This window comes from Panthera tigris, chromosome A1 (genome assembly GCF_018350195.1).
Source record: "Panthera tigris isolate Pti1 chromosome A1, P.tigris_Pti1_mat1.1, whole genome shotgun sequence".
NCBI lineage: Eukaryota > Metazoa > Chordata > Mammalia > Carnivora > Felidae > Panthera > Panthera tigris.
Window position 1 is genome coordinate 58,406,302 of NC_056660.1, and position 16,835 is coordinate 58,423,136.

Genomic DNA, 16,835 nt, shown 5'->3' on the forward strand with positions numbered 1-16,835 from the left:
AAAGAAGCAAAACATTATAAAGACTACAAAAGATAAATGGGAATAGAAATACTGAGGATGAGACATCAGAATAATCATACTTGAAATTACTTGATAATTGACTTTTCCTTGCATGGGATTTTTCTAATTATAATTATTATTAAAATGATGATTTGACCTAGATAAAATAGTTTATCTCTGTGAGTCACTGGAAGCACAGTCTTCATTTCATTTTCTATCTATTCATATTACTTACAACATAAAAGAGCAAAATCGTACACCTCATTCCAATTTTGAAACAGAAATAATAAAAATAATAGACTCCTTATCAATGACAAGAATTTGAAGAATACAGAGTGTTTATACCATTGTTTTATTATTTTTTCTTTAATGCGTTTATACTTATAGTGAGTCCGGATTAGATGTAAGGCTGAGAATATCTTACTTACTTTTTTACTCTGTCTCAAATCTAAAATGTTGGCACACATTGCATTATGTAAGACAATTGTTATCTTTTCAAGTGAGCACTGACCCCTTGCTCTGGCTTTAGGATTCATATTTCACCCCCATACAGAGAAAAGTCTGTTCCAGAGTCTGGGTGATACTGTGGTTCCATCATTCAAATTCTATCAGTTCCACACAATATTTCATTAATGTATTGCACAAAATTTCACCCCATAAGGATGAAAATGTATTTTTATTAATTTTTAGTTTATTTATATTTATTTTTGTAATAGGTAAGTCATTACTCAAATAATCAAATAAGAAATGTCCTACACCAGATTTTAAAATTCATCAATCATCTTCAAAAAACAGTAAACTTGTATATGCACATATGTGTGTGCATCTGTGTGTGAAAAATAAATTGTGGCAAATCTTAATAAGTTTACTACAGATTAGTTAAGTGAAGAAAAATAAGTTATTATATTGGAAATTAGTTCATGTTAAGATTTAGAAATGGCCTATGTAATTTTTTAATTTAGATGAAAAGAAATCTGTGAATGTTAACACTTATAGGGATGCTGATGATGACTATGCTAGTGATTAATATGATTGATAGATGGATTGATTGATTTTAGATAGCAGATCATCTTTGGAGTCCTTTGCCTATTATCAATTGTTTGAGCTTTAAATTGAGTGGTATTTTTGTTAAAATTTATTAGTCTTAGGAGAACTTAAGGAAGAGAGATGTGGGGCGGTTTTCCTAAAATGGTACAGCTTGTGAGTGATTCAGCTAATTCCTCGGCACAAAATGCATTAGAGTAAAAGTCGTGATTTGTAGTATTAAGCTAATGACTTACTAAAAAAGTTATGACATATCTTAAATATATTTTAACAGTACGATTTTCTCTAATAATGATAATATGATAAAATTATGAAATGTATCATATTAAAATGTTAGTGATAATATGATAAAATTATGAAATGTATCATATTAAAATGTTAGTGATAATATGATAAAATTATGAAATGTATCATATTAAAATGTTAAGCAACCAATATATATCTATTCAAATGACAGAAAGTGACTGAAGAGAACGAAAAAAATGAGGTCTAGTACTTATATTAGTTTATATGCCATGATGTCCTATGAAATTTTTAAACTGTAATAAATGTGTTTTGTTTTATGTAACTCATATACCCTTTTGTTTGAGCAAAATAATTAGGTTGAAAAGATTGTTTCTTAGAGTCAAGGACTCAGAAATTTTCTGCTAATTGTATAGGTGCCCTCCAAATGAAAACACAATATATTTTTTAAGAGAATGAAAAACATTAATGAGTCAAGTATGGTTTTGTTTAGTTAAACATGTCATTCCTTAACTGAGAGGAAATAAGGCAGTAAGCCCAGCTCTTGTCCAGATATTAATTTTGGGGGGAAAATACTAAGATGATGTACTAGTTTGCTATCGTTGACATAACAAAATACCACAGGCTGTGTGGGTTGAAAAACAGAAACTTATTTTCTCACAATTCTGAAGGCGAGTAGTCCAACCTCAAGTTGTTAGCAAGGTTGGGTTCTTTTTAGTCTCTCTCTGTTACTTGGACATGGCCATCTGCCTCTTGTGTCTTCACATGATCTTCCCTTTTTCTGTGTCTGTGTAAGAGTTTCCTCTCCTCATAAGGACACCTGCCATATAGGAATTGGGGTCACCACAATGACCTCATTTAAACTTAATTATCTCTTTAAAGTCACATTCTGAAGTAGTGAAATTTAAGATTCAACATATGAATTTGGGGGGGACCACAAATTCAGCCCATAACAGGTGGTATAGATACATTTGGAATGATTTTATGCTGTCTGAAGTCAGGAAACAAAAATTAGGCTTCTGAGGCCTGTCCTTTTTCTTTATGAATATACATAGAGGGCATATTAAATATATAAAAGTGGGATAGGTATATTATTAGCCTAATTAACAGAGTACACATATTTCTGACACTTGGAATCTGGGGGAAAAGCTAAATACAGGATTGTCTTTGCATGAGAGCTAAAATGAAAGAAAACAGAAAGGGGTTAACTTCTAACTAGACAGCAGGTATTTTTCGTCCCTTTCTGTGTTTGGTGCAGACACAGTTGAGTTGCAGTAGGCAATCAGGGATGTGGCTAAGATGCGGTAGCCAGAATAATAACCCCTTTAAGAAATTTATGGCCTGAGGGACGCCTGGGTGGCTCAGTCAGTTAAGCATCCGACTTCGGCTCAGATCATGATCTCACGGTTCATGAGTTCGAGCCCTGTGTCGGGCTCTGTGCTGACAGCGCAGAGTCTGGAGCCTGCTTCGGATTCTGTGTCTCCCTCTCTCTGCTCCTCCCCCACTCATGCTCTCTCAGTCTCTCAAAAATAAATAAAATTAAAAAAAAAAGAAATCCATGGCCTTTTCTCTAGAACCTGCAAATACCTGTTGTTTACCTGGCAAAAAAGAATTAAAATTACAAATCAGCTGACTGTAAGTAGTTGTTCTGGATTACAAGAACAAGCTCACTATCTAACAAGCATTCTTAAAAGATGGAAGAGACAGTATAAGAGTGATGCAGCATGAGAAAGACTTGACTGACTTCTATGGCTGGCTTTGAAGATAGAAAGAGGCCACTAACCAAGGAATCCAGATATACTCTAAAAACTGGAAAAATTATTGAAATGGATTCTATTTAGAGCCTTCAATAGAATGCATCTCTGTCAACATTCTGGTTTTACTAATTTTTATAGTAGCAATAAGAATACATAGGAGAACATCAAGATAAATTCAGTAAAACAAATCTGTCCCTGAGAGATGGGAAAAAAAGAATCCATGTTTATAAGAGAGATAAATCCAAATGAAGAACAGTCCCAAAGAAATGGATGTATCTTGCTAAAGAAAGACTGAGACTGAGCAAATTTCTAGGTCCTGTTCACCTTGAAACACCAAAAGACTTTGATATAATTGAGACTAAAAATCCCTAGGATTTAGAGGTAAAACAAACAACCACACAAACACAAGAACTTGTGTTTATAGTTACTTTCCTTAGTGAATAGAACTGCTAATCAGAAATTCAAAATACGAACGTCTATCCATAGTACCATGATTAGCCAATCCTCAGCCAGACTTCAAGTAAAAAAAAAAAAATCAGTTTTTGGTGCACAGGCACAAGAAAGCCACTCTTTTTTTTAACCTCTAGATTTTGCCTAAAAATTGCATATCATACTAAAGGATTTAAGTCAAAATGGTACACCCTAAAAAGTGCCTTTGTTTTTTGTTCTCTATGGGTAGTGTGCATTTGTCATAAATCAAAATAGGATAGGAGGTCCATAGGACAACTGAAGAGAAATCTGCCTGGAGGCTACTGGAAAAGCTTCTTAATAAGTTGGTTCTTACAATTATCCCAGCAGACTACATTAGTAAATTTTCCAGGCAGTTCCATAGGGAAAAAGAAGGAGACAGAGCTCAGCAGTTTCTCTGGATTGAGGGCATGGGGATGGGAAGCCAGGGAGAGCAACAAGGACTCTATTTAGAATCCACAGGGCACAATACCAGAGAGAAAACTGCACAGAGACAGAGATCTCTGGAGATTTGCAGATGACCCCATGAGAGTCTTAAACTGATTTCCAACAAGGATATGTATATGAAGAAATTCTTCTTGCTGAGAAAGGAGCCGCACAAAAGAACTAGAGCAACCCCAGGAGCACATACAAGGATGGCAATATTTCTGCCCTCATCAGCAACAGTCATAGGACATCAGATATAAAAAGCCATAGTGTTTGTCTCAGTCTTTGATTGAAATATATAGTAAACATTGTTCTAGTTAACATAGCAAACGTTAAAACCAAGAACTAAAAAGACCAATTGTTTTTAAGCAACTTAATATTATAACAGAAGAAAGCGCAAGAATATTTGTAAAAATATGAAATATACATCATCCAACAAAGTAAAATTTGTAATGTCTAGAATCAGAAAAAAAATTACCAGGTATGTAAAGCAACAGGAAAATATGACCCATAAGGGAAAGAAATAACTATATAGATAAATATATTTTCTCTTATTTGCATATTTTTAAAAGATAATTATTTGTTAAAAAGTAATAATTTTTGTGTGGTTATAATATTTTAGTAGTAAAATATATGACAAAACTAGTACAAAGGCTGTTCAGGAAGAAATGGAAGCATCCTGCCTTAAGGTTCTTATGCTACATGCAACATAGTATAAAATCACTTAAAAGTAGATTCTAACAAGTTAAAAATATATATTGTGGAGGCTAAAGCAAGGTTTCTCTAAGTTGGCACTGTTGGTGTTTTTGGACAGATGACTCTGTTGTGGAAGGCTATTTTCTGCCTTGTAGAATGTTTAGTAGTATCTCCTGCCTCCACCTGCTAGTCACATCCTTCAGTGTGTCTTGATGTATCGTCAAAAGACCTCTAGGGAGAAAAACTTCCCAACCTAAACAACTGGAGGCCTAAACCAACTAATACCATATTATAATAAAGAGTAATTCCTCATAAGTCAACAAAAGAGATAAAATAGAATTATAAAAATATTAAATTAATTTAGAAGTGGACAGACGCAAGAAAGATACAACATAAACAGAAAATAAATAACATGATGGTGCATTTAAACTCAATTATATCAATGATCACAAAATATAATTGACTCAAGTAAAAGGCAGGGGTTCTCAGATTTCAATTAAAAGACAAGGCCTGGGGTGCCTGGGTGGCTCTGTTGGTTAGGCATCCAACTCTTGATTTCAGTTCAGGTCATGATCTCAGGGTTCATGGGATCGAGACTTGCACTGGGCTCTATGCTGATAGTGTGGAGCCTGCCTGAGATTGTCTCTCTCCCTCCCTCTGCTCCTATCTTGCTCAAGCGCAAGTGCGCGCATGCACTCTCTTCCTTGCTCTCTCTCAAATAAATAAAATTTTTAAAATTTGAAAAAAGCAAGGCCCAATTGTATGCTTCCTACAAGTTGTGCATTTTAAACATAAAGATGCAAATACTTAAAATTTCAAAGAATGGATATATTTTATCATGCTAACACTAACAAGGAGAAAGGTGGGGTGGCTATATTTAAATGGACAAATAAGATTATAGGGCAAAGCATATAACCAAGGGTAAACAAGGTCATTTTATTATCATAAAGAGAAAAATTCATCAAAAGAACACAAAAAATCTATTTATGCATCTATCTAATAAGAGTTTTTCAAAGCACATGAAGCAAAAACAGACCAATTGGGATAAAAAGACAAATCTGCAATTATAAATGGAGATTTCATCACTTTTTCATTAATTTTAATAGAAAGAAAAAGAAAATCAGTAAGAATGTAGAATATTTGAATTACACTTTTGAAAATGTGACCTAATTGACATTCATAGAATTTGCCATCCAACAGAACACGTTATTTTCCACGAAAGAAGAAGCAAGACTGATTGATCACATAGTGGAGTTTATGCCAGGACCTGGAAATGGTGACACCCACTTCTATCCACCTATTTATCAGAACTCCAGACTCATAAGGTTATCTGCAAATTATTCAACTTACCCTCAGAGAAGATGATTGGAATGATAAGGAGAATAGGTAACAAAACCTTGTAGAATTAGTTAATAGTTATATAGTAAAGTGAGTTCTTCTATCACTGGATAGATAAATTAGAAAATTCCAGGTAGGATTTTTTTTCTTTGTACCATGTACACTGTGGCTTTTCAACAGAAGAATGTTTCTGTTTATCCCTAAAATACAAATACTACCTGAGGTATTCCAACTATCTACCCAGTAATAAGGGGAACTCCTTTTTCTGGACTGTTATTCATGAATTTAATCATGTTTTGGTTTTAGATTTGGAAGAAGAATGAAGCTACAGTAAATTTCTAGTACATAGCTATTCAAGTGAAAGCAATTAATTTTGACTATGTTTAGTAACTGGGACACTAAAGAAAGCTCACTGTAAAGCTGTTACACTAAAAATGTCTTCAGAGTTACCCAAGCTGATTTTTGTTAGACATTGTTGTGGAGCAGTTGCTAATTCCTTACAGAATTTGGACACATTTATATCCTTCATTATTAGATTTTGAGAAGGTAAAATAGATGAATTACAGGGCCTGGTAAAAGAACTATTAATTCTTTTTTTTCTCTCAAATTGGCTATAATTGGCCTAAGATCAGCATTAAGAAAATATTGAGGAAATTTGATAAACAGTTTTGATATAACAATGTGGACTCTGTGCTCCAAATTTTCTAATTATGTACAAGGAATCTTTTGCTCATAGATTCTTAGATGACAGCTAATTTTTATTATTTATTAAATTATTTTTCAGGTAGGAATATTAATGCACAGGTCAGTTGTAATTTTATTATGCATGTAGAAGAGTTTTCTGACATATGTGAACCTAGAGTTTATGGAATTTAGTATTTCCACTTGAAAATACGATTTCTCCCTATTTGATTTTTAGAGAATGTGCCACAAAGAATAAAGGAATACTCTAATGATAATGGTGCCAATGCAACAGTTAAGAGTTTGGGGAATGGGAAAGGACTTACCAATTGTTAGAAATTTCCACTACTACGTCTTTTAGTACTCCAAGGGGTCTCTTGTTATATGCTGGAGGGACAGATGATAGTAATAGAAAGCTGTTTTGTTATTCATTTAAATCTATAGAAAATGACCCTTGGGAGGAGGACAAGTAATCAGGGAGTATTATTAGCTCTTCTTACAGCAGCATAGTTTGATTTATTTTTAGTACTGGTCCTCTTGTTTCTTAGCCAATATGAGCTGGTTATTCTTCTAATGGAGATTTTGCTTCAATGTTATAAAGATCCTTTTTAACAAGTTCACAATTCATTGATAAGAGAGAACCTCTCTGTATTCTATTATATGGACACCAATTATTTTATCTGGTGAGCCGCAAAATTATGTCCAGCTTGTTTAATTTCTACTGCTCTTGAAAAATACTCAGCCATATATTGGTTTTCAGCCATATGTTTGGAATGTCAAATTCCCAATTCCTTTCCTTTTCCTTGCAAAATACCTCTTTCAAATTGAGATACTAGGCAAAATGGGGAGAAACTTCCAATAAGCTTCCCATTAGCTTATTTCCTCAGAATATTTTGGAAATTTTTCTCTAAATTTTTAAAATTGTTTATTGATTCATCTTCATTTCATTTGTAATTTGGAATCTCTGCTCAGTCTACTCTTAATGGAAAGGTTTCTGAAGTAGTGTTGTGTGGTACATATCACACTTTCAAACACATTTATTTGAATTATGAACAGCTCTGCTATTTAAATTTTGTGCCAGCTTTTTGTACTCCGCTGCTTTTAACATTTCCCTCTAACATGTTAACAATTAAGTGAACTGTTGGATTAAATAAGTATCAACAAAATCCTTAATTCAGATGCAAATTCTACCTGTCTTCCTGATTTAAGAAAATCTCTAATTATTGACCTTGTCTTGGCTGTAGATCAGGGTTTAAATGCAACTTGTATAGATCCAACATTTGGTCCAGAAATCTGGATTGCTCTTCCTCTTAAAACAAAAAGTAATGGAAGAGTCAGTAATTTACAGAAACCAGAAGCAGCAGGAAAAAGAAGAATTTTAAGTGGATGGTAGAATAAAAATATGTATATAGAGAGAGGCAGGTTTTAAGTGTTAAGTTTAAATTATTTGTGAATTATTTTCCTTCACTTTTGTTAGTTTTTAAAATAGGATAGCACTAAAGAGTATTGAAGAGAAGATATCTTTAATTTTGAGGCCTCATGATGCAAATCAAAGAAAGTAAAGTGTTGATTTGGTTTTCTCCCTCTTGTAGAATTTTTAATGATTTTTTTAAAAATATGGCAAATTTGTTATTCTATGTATCTTTTTTTTTAATGTTTATTTATTTTTGAGACAGAGAGAGACAGAGCATGAATGGGGGAGGGTCAGAGAGAGGGAGACACAGAATCTGAAATAGGCTCCAGGCTCCGAGCTGTCAGCACAGAGCCCGACGCGGGGCTTGAACCCACGGACGTGAGATCATGACCTGAGCCGAAGTTGGCCGCTCAACCGACTGAGCCACCCAGGCGCCCCTCTATGTATCTTTTTTTAGAAGGGACTTTTTTTTAGTTCCAGTATAGTTAATATACAGTATTATATTAATTTAAGGTGTACAATATAGTGATTCAACAATTTTATACATTACTCATTGCTCATCATGATAAGTGCACTCTTTAATCCCTTTCACCTATTTCAGCCATCCCCCCACCCTCCTCCCCTCTGGTAACCATTAGTTTGGTTTCTATAGTTAAGAGTCTGTTTCTTGGTCAGTCTCTCTCTGTCTCTCTCTGTCTCTCTCTCTCTCTCTCTCTCTCTCTCTCTTCCCCTGTCTGTCTCTCTCTCTCATTTTTCCTTTGCTTGATTTTTTTTGTTTCTGAAATTCCACATATGAGTGAAATCGTATGATATTTATCTTTCTTTGATTGACTTATTTCATTTAGCATTACATTCTGTAGCTCCATCCATGTCGCTGCAGATAGCAAGATTTCCTTCTTTTTAATGGCTGAATAATATTCTATTTATTTTAATTAAGTTTTGCCATTTATATTAAGGTAAATAAAGAAGTTAGGCTTTTATTGAGAGTATATTAGGAAAACATTTTTCCCCCAGGAGAAGACTGCAACTTTCTTGTAGAATCATATAAGAATGAAGCCACTACAATTCTAACATGTATACTTCTAAAAAGAGGTTCTACTTCCCAACTAGGCAGAGGCAAAAACTGATATTAGAATTTATGTCTCTACTACTGATCTCAGAAACAGACTGTGCAAAATGACCCTGTTTTGTACTTTTTCATGTCAGAAAATGTTCCAAAGTTTCTACTGAGTGATGCAAGGCAAAGTTTGAGCAATTGTCTTTGTATGAATTAGCCATCAGATGAATGCAGTTAAAATATTATTCTTTTGTGACAGCTCAGATTTGAGACTTATTAGAACTATGCCTTCATCCATTCCTTATGGTACACTCCCTCACAAACTCAACAGAGAACAATCAAATGAGATGAGATTTTGTACTAGACAAACAAAAACCAAGCACCAACTGTCACAGCCACAAATGGCCTAAGAATACATAGGGACTATATTTCAGATGGGATCTTAGAACAGAATATTAGTATTAGGTAAAAACCAAGGACATTTGAGTAAATTATGGACTTAGTTAATAATAATAACATATCAATATAGGTGACAAATGTGCAATACTAAGTTGAAGATGGGAAAATTAAATGTGGAGTATATGGAAACTCTCCATCCTATCTTTGCATTTTTCTGTGAATCTAAAACTATTATAAAATTCATTTTAAAAAAGGAAGAATAAGGAAATCACTAAAAGAATAAGCAGATTAATGTCAAGAAAATATGCAAATAGTGTTTCTTCCAAGTCAAAGATCTATTTAATTTAAACAAAGACCTAATTGCTTACAAATTCCAGGATAACTAAGTAAATTAAGAAAATCTCAATGAAACAAATTGGAGTTCAGACTGTTGAAAGACTCCTCAGACAGCAAAACTGAAGGACTATCAAGACACAAAGACACTAATGGGCACCTTTTTTCCCCTGAGAGGAAAATCACAAAAAGATAGTCTTCAAAACAAAAAACAAACAAAATATCATTGAAGCCTTCAGTTGTCAGTGCTATAGCCTCTGAAACAAAAGTAAAATGCGTGTCTTGTTTATGAAGTTTGCTTGTAAGTCACAGCCTCTTTGAGCAGAGCAAAAGGTGTTGATCTTATATAGGATTTGAAGAAGTATGAATGAAGTTCGGGAATTGGCAGACTTTCAGAAATGGGAGTGTTTAGCAATGTTTGACCTTTATCTGTAGAAGTATATTTAATGGATTGTTGCTGTTGCTTATTGGCTGACTTCCAGAAGCATTCACTGAAGTGAATTGTCATTGATTTATGAAATGAATATAAACGAGTTCTAGTGGTTATGCTTTATCTTGGCTAGGAAAAAAACACGAGGAATTTTTATTATCACATCAAATAGGCTATAGTATATTGTTGTTCAACATTTTTTATTTGATAACAAATTCACTAGTTTCCATAATGATATCTGACAAATTTTACATCTTGTATACTATCTGTGGGGACCAAAGCAATTTCAGTGTTATAGACCCAATAAGAGGATGTAGGAAGAACTGTATAATAATTGTGCTTCCTTCTCATTTTTATTGGGTTTTCTCCTATTTCAAAAAAAGAGATCTACCAAGAGTGTCTTAGATAATCATGATTCACAAGTGAAATAAATTTGCATTTACTACCATTCTATTATAACTTTAGGTTTTGACAAAGCAATTAGTGGAGTTTGCAAACTTCTGCCTTTGATAAATGCTCCTCATTACATTTAAAGGCACTATGGTGTGATAGTAAGATTATACAATTATATTTATAGTGGTCATATTTCGAGTTTATGTTTCAAGTTATATAGTCACTTTACTACATCACAATTGATCATTACAATAATCCCATGAGATAATAGAAAATGTAATAATATAACTGGCAAATCCTACCTTTAAAAGTCCTATTGAATTGGAAATATGATTCTTATTTAAGAGTTTTAATTAACATGAAATTGTGAGACAAATCATTTTTACTTAAATGCCCTTAATATTTAATTTTTTAAATTGAAATGTAGTTGACATACAATATTATATTAGTTTCAGGTATACAACATAGTCAATCAGCATTTGTATACATTGTGAAATGCTCACCACAATTAGTGGTTATCATTGCTTACCATAGGAAGTTATTACAATACTATTAAGAATATTCCCTATGCTATACTTTACATCCCATGACATTTTGGTATAACTTGAAATATGTACCTGTTAATCTCCTTCACCTATTTTGCCTATTCACTCCTCCTGCTCTCCCTGGCAATCCCGTTTATTCTCTGTATTTATAAATCTCTTTCTGTTTTGTTTGTTCATTTGTTTTGTTTTGTGTATTCCACCTATAATTGAAATCATATGGTATTTGTCTTTCTCTGACTTTTTTTTTTTTTACTTATCATAATACACTCAGCCCATCCATGTTGTTACAAATGGCAAGATTTCACTCTTTTTTTATGGCTGAATAATACTGCATTTTAAATATGGTAAGCATTTATTCTTTTTAAATGTTTATTTATGTATTTGAGAGAGAAAGAGAGCAAGTGAGGGGCAGAGAGAATATCCCCAGCAGGCTCCATGTTTCCAGACACAGCTGGATGTGGGGTTGATCTCAAGACCCTGAGATCATGAACTGCACCAAAATCAAAAGTCAGATGCTTAACCAGCTGAGCCACCCAGGCGGCCCTAATGTGGTGAGCATTTAATGCTCTTTAATTAATACAGTTTCTTCAATATTTATAATAAGATGAGAAATACAGACATAATAAGATGAAAAATTACAACCCACATCATGAAGCCAATAATCATTACATTTATTCATCTGGATGATAGGTTACAAATATGATTAAATTTGAAGGAGTTCTGTATGTGGCAATAGATAAGTAATTTTTTAGACCAAGATTCCCACAGAGAACTCAAAAAGTTAGACAAAATATAGATATCTTCCTTTTTACGGTTTCAGAAAGATAGAGGGCAGTAAGGAATTGTGTGGCCTGGATTTATTTGGAAGAAGAAAGTTAAAAGAACATACTCTGGCATGGAGGGATGCTTTTCCCTCAGGGCAATTGCCTATTCAGAAGAAAAGGTATAAACTGAAAAAATGATTAGAGCTTTCATCTGTATCATTCATTTGGAGAGCTCTGGTAAATAATTCAGGCTTTTGGACTTCAAGAATCGTACCTTATAAGTAATAGAGAATGAAAAATAGACCCTCATACAACAATTGAAACCCAGTGTCAAATTGTCTTAATACCTGAGCCTATTAAGGGTATCTGCATTTATTCTAGCTAGCTTCTAGAAGTAAAAGCAAATTCACTTGGGAAAATTAGTCTAATCTAGAACTTCATATTACTTTGAATCTTTCATTCACATTGTCTGGATTTCTATTTTAAAAAAAGAAAGAATATAAGAAGTAAGAATTAATTTTTAAAGAGAAAAAAACAAAATAAAACAAATGCATAAGAGCTCCAAATATTGGAGTTGGCAATCAAGAAAGTTAAAATAAGTATGATTAATATGATAAAATATTAAATGAAAAAATAGACAACTTCAGCAGAGAGCTGAAAACTATATCATGGAAACAAATGGAAATTATGTAACTGAAATTACAAATACTTAACAACTAAACAAATGGCTTTAGTGACAGACAAAGCACAGTTGAACAGCTAACTGGTGAAAGCATATATTTCAAAAGGAAGAATATAGGGATGAGCAGAAAAGAGGCAAAATATACAAAATAAAGAAAATTTTAAAGAAAGCGTGTAAAACACAGTGAAACATATGACACACTTGTGATTTAACTCCCAGAAGGAGAGTAGAAATAAGGAGGCAGAAAACACTTTGGAGGAGAAAGTGTAGATAATATTCTAAAATGAGAAACCATAATAAGTTATAGTTTTAAGATCCACTCAAAACTGAAAAGCAAAAAATAAAAAAAGAAGAGAAACATGACTAAGCACAAACTAGAAAATATGTGAAAAACTAATGACAAAAATGAACTCAAGCACAAGTAAAAATATATATATTGTTTTCAATTACTCTCACCACTGAGACTCAGCATTCATACTTCAAAAGAGTAAAATGAAATCCAGAAGATAATGAAGTCATATCTCCTATAACGACCAACCTAGACTACTATATTAAATAAATCACACTTTAAAAATAAGGGTGAGGGGGCTCCTGAGTGGCTCAGTTGGTTAAGCATCTGACTCTTGATTTGGGCTCAGGTCATGATCTTATGGCTTGTGATTTTGAGCCCCACATCAGGTTCCGTGCTAACAGTACAGAACCTGCTTGGGATTCTCCCTCCCCTCTCTCTCTCTGCCTCTACTCCACTTGCACGCTCTTTCTCTCAAAATGAATAAACTTAAAAAAATTGGAGGGGCACCTGGGTGGCTTAGTCAGTTAAGCATCTGACTTTGATTCAGGTCATGATCTCATAGTTCATGAGTTCAAGCCCTGTGTCGGGCTCTGTGCTGACAGCTCAGAGCCTGGAGCCTGCTTCACATTCTCTGTCTCCCTCTTTCTCTGCCCCTCCCCAGCTTGCGCTCTCTCTCTCTGTCTCTCTCTGTCTCTCTCTCTCAAAAATAAATATAAAGATTTAAAGTTTTTTTAAATAAATGTTAAATAGTAGTGAAATAAAACAACAACAAACAAAAAAACCCCACAAAACCTTGAGACAATTAGGCAACAGCAAGCACAACCCAGGAGATAATAAAGGTAAGTCTTCAGTGAGAAGGAAAAGTGAAGCTTGGAGATGAAGGGGGAAATGAAGAGCAATGGTAAATACATAGGAAATTCTATTTGAATTTTACTTGAAAAATTACATTGTTGGCATTAAAAGTATAATTATATATCAAAAAAATAGGACCAAATCTAATTGATGTGTAATTAGTGTGACAATGTTCAGTTGTTTCTTTCAGACAATAGTCTGGGTAGGTGTTCCTCCAGGAATCCAAGGTAGGGTCCAATCAAAGGCAAGCATCAGGTGGACAATAGGTGCTATTTTATATTTTCCCAAAGGTAGGGCTGTTGATGCCAGTGTCAGCCAAGATTTGTTGGAAGCTAATGTCCTGGAGCATGGCTCCTCTTAGGTATCATCAGGTGTTCAGGGTCTAGGAAAAAACCAGAGAATGATTAACTGTCTTGCTTCCCCCTTGAAGTGGGAACATACCTTCTTTGGCTTATTCAGAGACAAAATAAGGAACATAGTAAATTGGGCCTTGCAGAAAAATAGCAGAGACTGAACTGTCTAAAATGGTGTCCCTTCAGCTTCCCTATTTCTGAAGGTTTCCCTGGAGTAAATTTTTGGAAAGATTATTTCGACAATGTTAGTGGTCTGACATGCTTTTGTTTTTTTCAACTTGACCAAGTTTACTACATATGGTGTTTGTTCTAGTCTATTGTATTGAAAGAGCCAAGTTTACTGCATATAGGTGAAGTTTATCCCAAGTATATTAAAATTAGTAATATTTTTATTCTTATGACAAATGAACTCAATTTATTTAGTGATATTCTTCCATTATCTCAAAATCAGTAAGGCATTTAATCAGGATATGATAAAGGTAATATTTCATCTGTGTTTTAAAATCTACAAAATTCCTTTTCTTTTTTTTTAATGTTTATTTAATTTTGAGAGACAAAGAGACAGAGTGTGAGTGGGGGAGGGCAGAGAGAGAGGGAGACACAGAATCCGAAGCAGGCTCCAGGCTATGAGCTGTCAGCACAGAGTCCAACGTGGGGCTCCAACTCAGGAACGGTGAGATAATGACCTGAGCCGAAGTCGGACACTTAACCGACTGAGCCACCCAGACTCCCCTCCTTTTTCTATCTTAAAATAATTTTTCCCCTAAACTGAACTAGTGACTTATTATAATATATGTGCTGGATTTGAAAAGTCTACCTCAAGCTATGTTAATGGATTTAGAAAATAGTCAATTTGTATGTACTGTTTTCATCTATTTCAAATTTGTAAAAGAAAGAAAGAAAGAAAGAAAGAAAGAAAGAAAGAAAGAAAGAAAAAGAAAAAATTGTGAACGTATAAAAAGCCCAGTGGTGTAGATATAATTGAAAGACAAAAAACTTGTCCATAATGTACATTTTTCGAAGACTTAATTCATATTATTTTCTAAATATTTATGAAAATTATTACCCTAAGTGTGTGTTACTATATTTGCATGTTTGCACCTTTTTGACTAGCATTATACCAAATAATTCACTATCTACATGTGGACAATCAAATGAAAATATAGTAGATGTTATATTTTTTAAAGTTCCTCCCTACTTTGAATACTCATAAGCAGTTTGGAAATGCTCATGCTAATCCCTAGAGTTGCTGCCTAAAGTGTTACTTCCCAAAGGCAGGTAATGGCAGGTGTTTCCCATGCAGGTGTTTTTCTATGGAGAACCGCTGCCAGTCAGTGCAAGTCACAGCAGCTCTTCCAGCAACAGAAAATAACCCAAAGGATTTTTTTCCAGTCAAATGTAAACTATAGGACACCCACAATAAAAATGCAAATTATATACTGAGTTTTCAAAATGGAAACCAGAAATGCCAACCGATTCCCTTGTGTATACAAACAAAAGATGCTGGTTTGTAAAAATTGAGCAAAAAGCAATATTTTGTGGAGTGATACTATGGGGATCTACAAGAAGAATGTCTTTTAATAAAAATGAAAAGGAAATAAAATACTTTGGGATTTTTTTAAAACCTGTACAATGCTGGGGCACCTGCGTGGCTCAGTCGGTTAAACATTGGACTCTTGATTTAGGCTCAGGTCATGATCTCAGTTTGTGAGTTCGAGCCCCACATCAGGCTCTGTGCTAACAGTGCAGATACTGCCTGGGATTCCCCATCTTTCTCTCTCTGCCTGTCTCTCTCTCAAAAAATAAATAAAAATGTAAAAATGAAAAATAAAAAATAAAAACTGTATAATGCTGTCATGTATGTCTATTACTATTGTAAAACTGAAATTCTGGACTGTACGTTCTTCTTTCTCATCTTGCTTTTGTCTGCTTTGTTCTGGTTTTAAATACAAAAACCCATATCAGGGTCATATATACACTTTAATCATGACAGTGCCCAGATATTTATTATGAGACGTCATTTAAAGAGGAGAAAGTGTGTCACTAGGATTGGGGAAGTGGAAGAAAGTATTGATTGACTCTGGGAACAGTCATGAAATAATTCAGAAAATATCGGTACATTGTGTTGAGTAATTGGATTTAATGAGTAAAATTCTCCAACCAGAATTTGGAGAGCTGTATGAGTAACATTCCAGAAAGTAACCCACAAAGTGATGGCAGCTACTGCATTTTTGCACTCCCAGATTCAAATCACCATCTACATACTATTGAGTCACAAATTTATATCTAGTAGAATAACACAAGAAAAGGACTTTGCAAGACATTTTGGTCAAATTCTCATTTGAAAGAAGAAAATATTAGGGCGCCTGGGTGGCTCAGTCGGTTAAGCGGCCAATTTCAGCTGGGGGTCATGATCTCGCGGTCGGTGAGTTCAAGCCCCGCGTCGGGCACTGTGCTGACAGCTCAGAGCCTGGAGCCTGTTTCAGATTCTGTGTCTCCCTCTCTCTGACCCTCACCCATTCATGCTCTGTCTCTCTCTGTCTCAAAAATAAATAAACGTTAAAAATTTTTTTTTTCAAAAAAAAAAAAAAGAAAGAAGAAAATATTTCTGTGCATACCTTTCGAAGCTTAATTAAGCTGGGGGTGAGAGGAATGAACTGAACTTCCA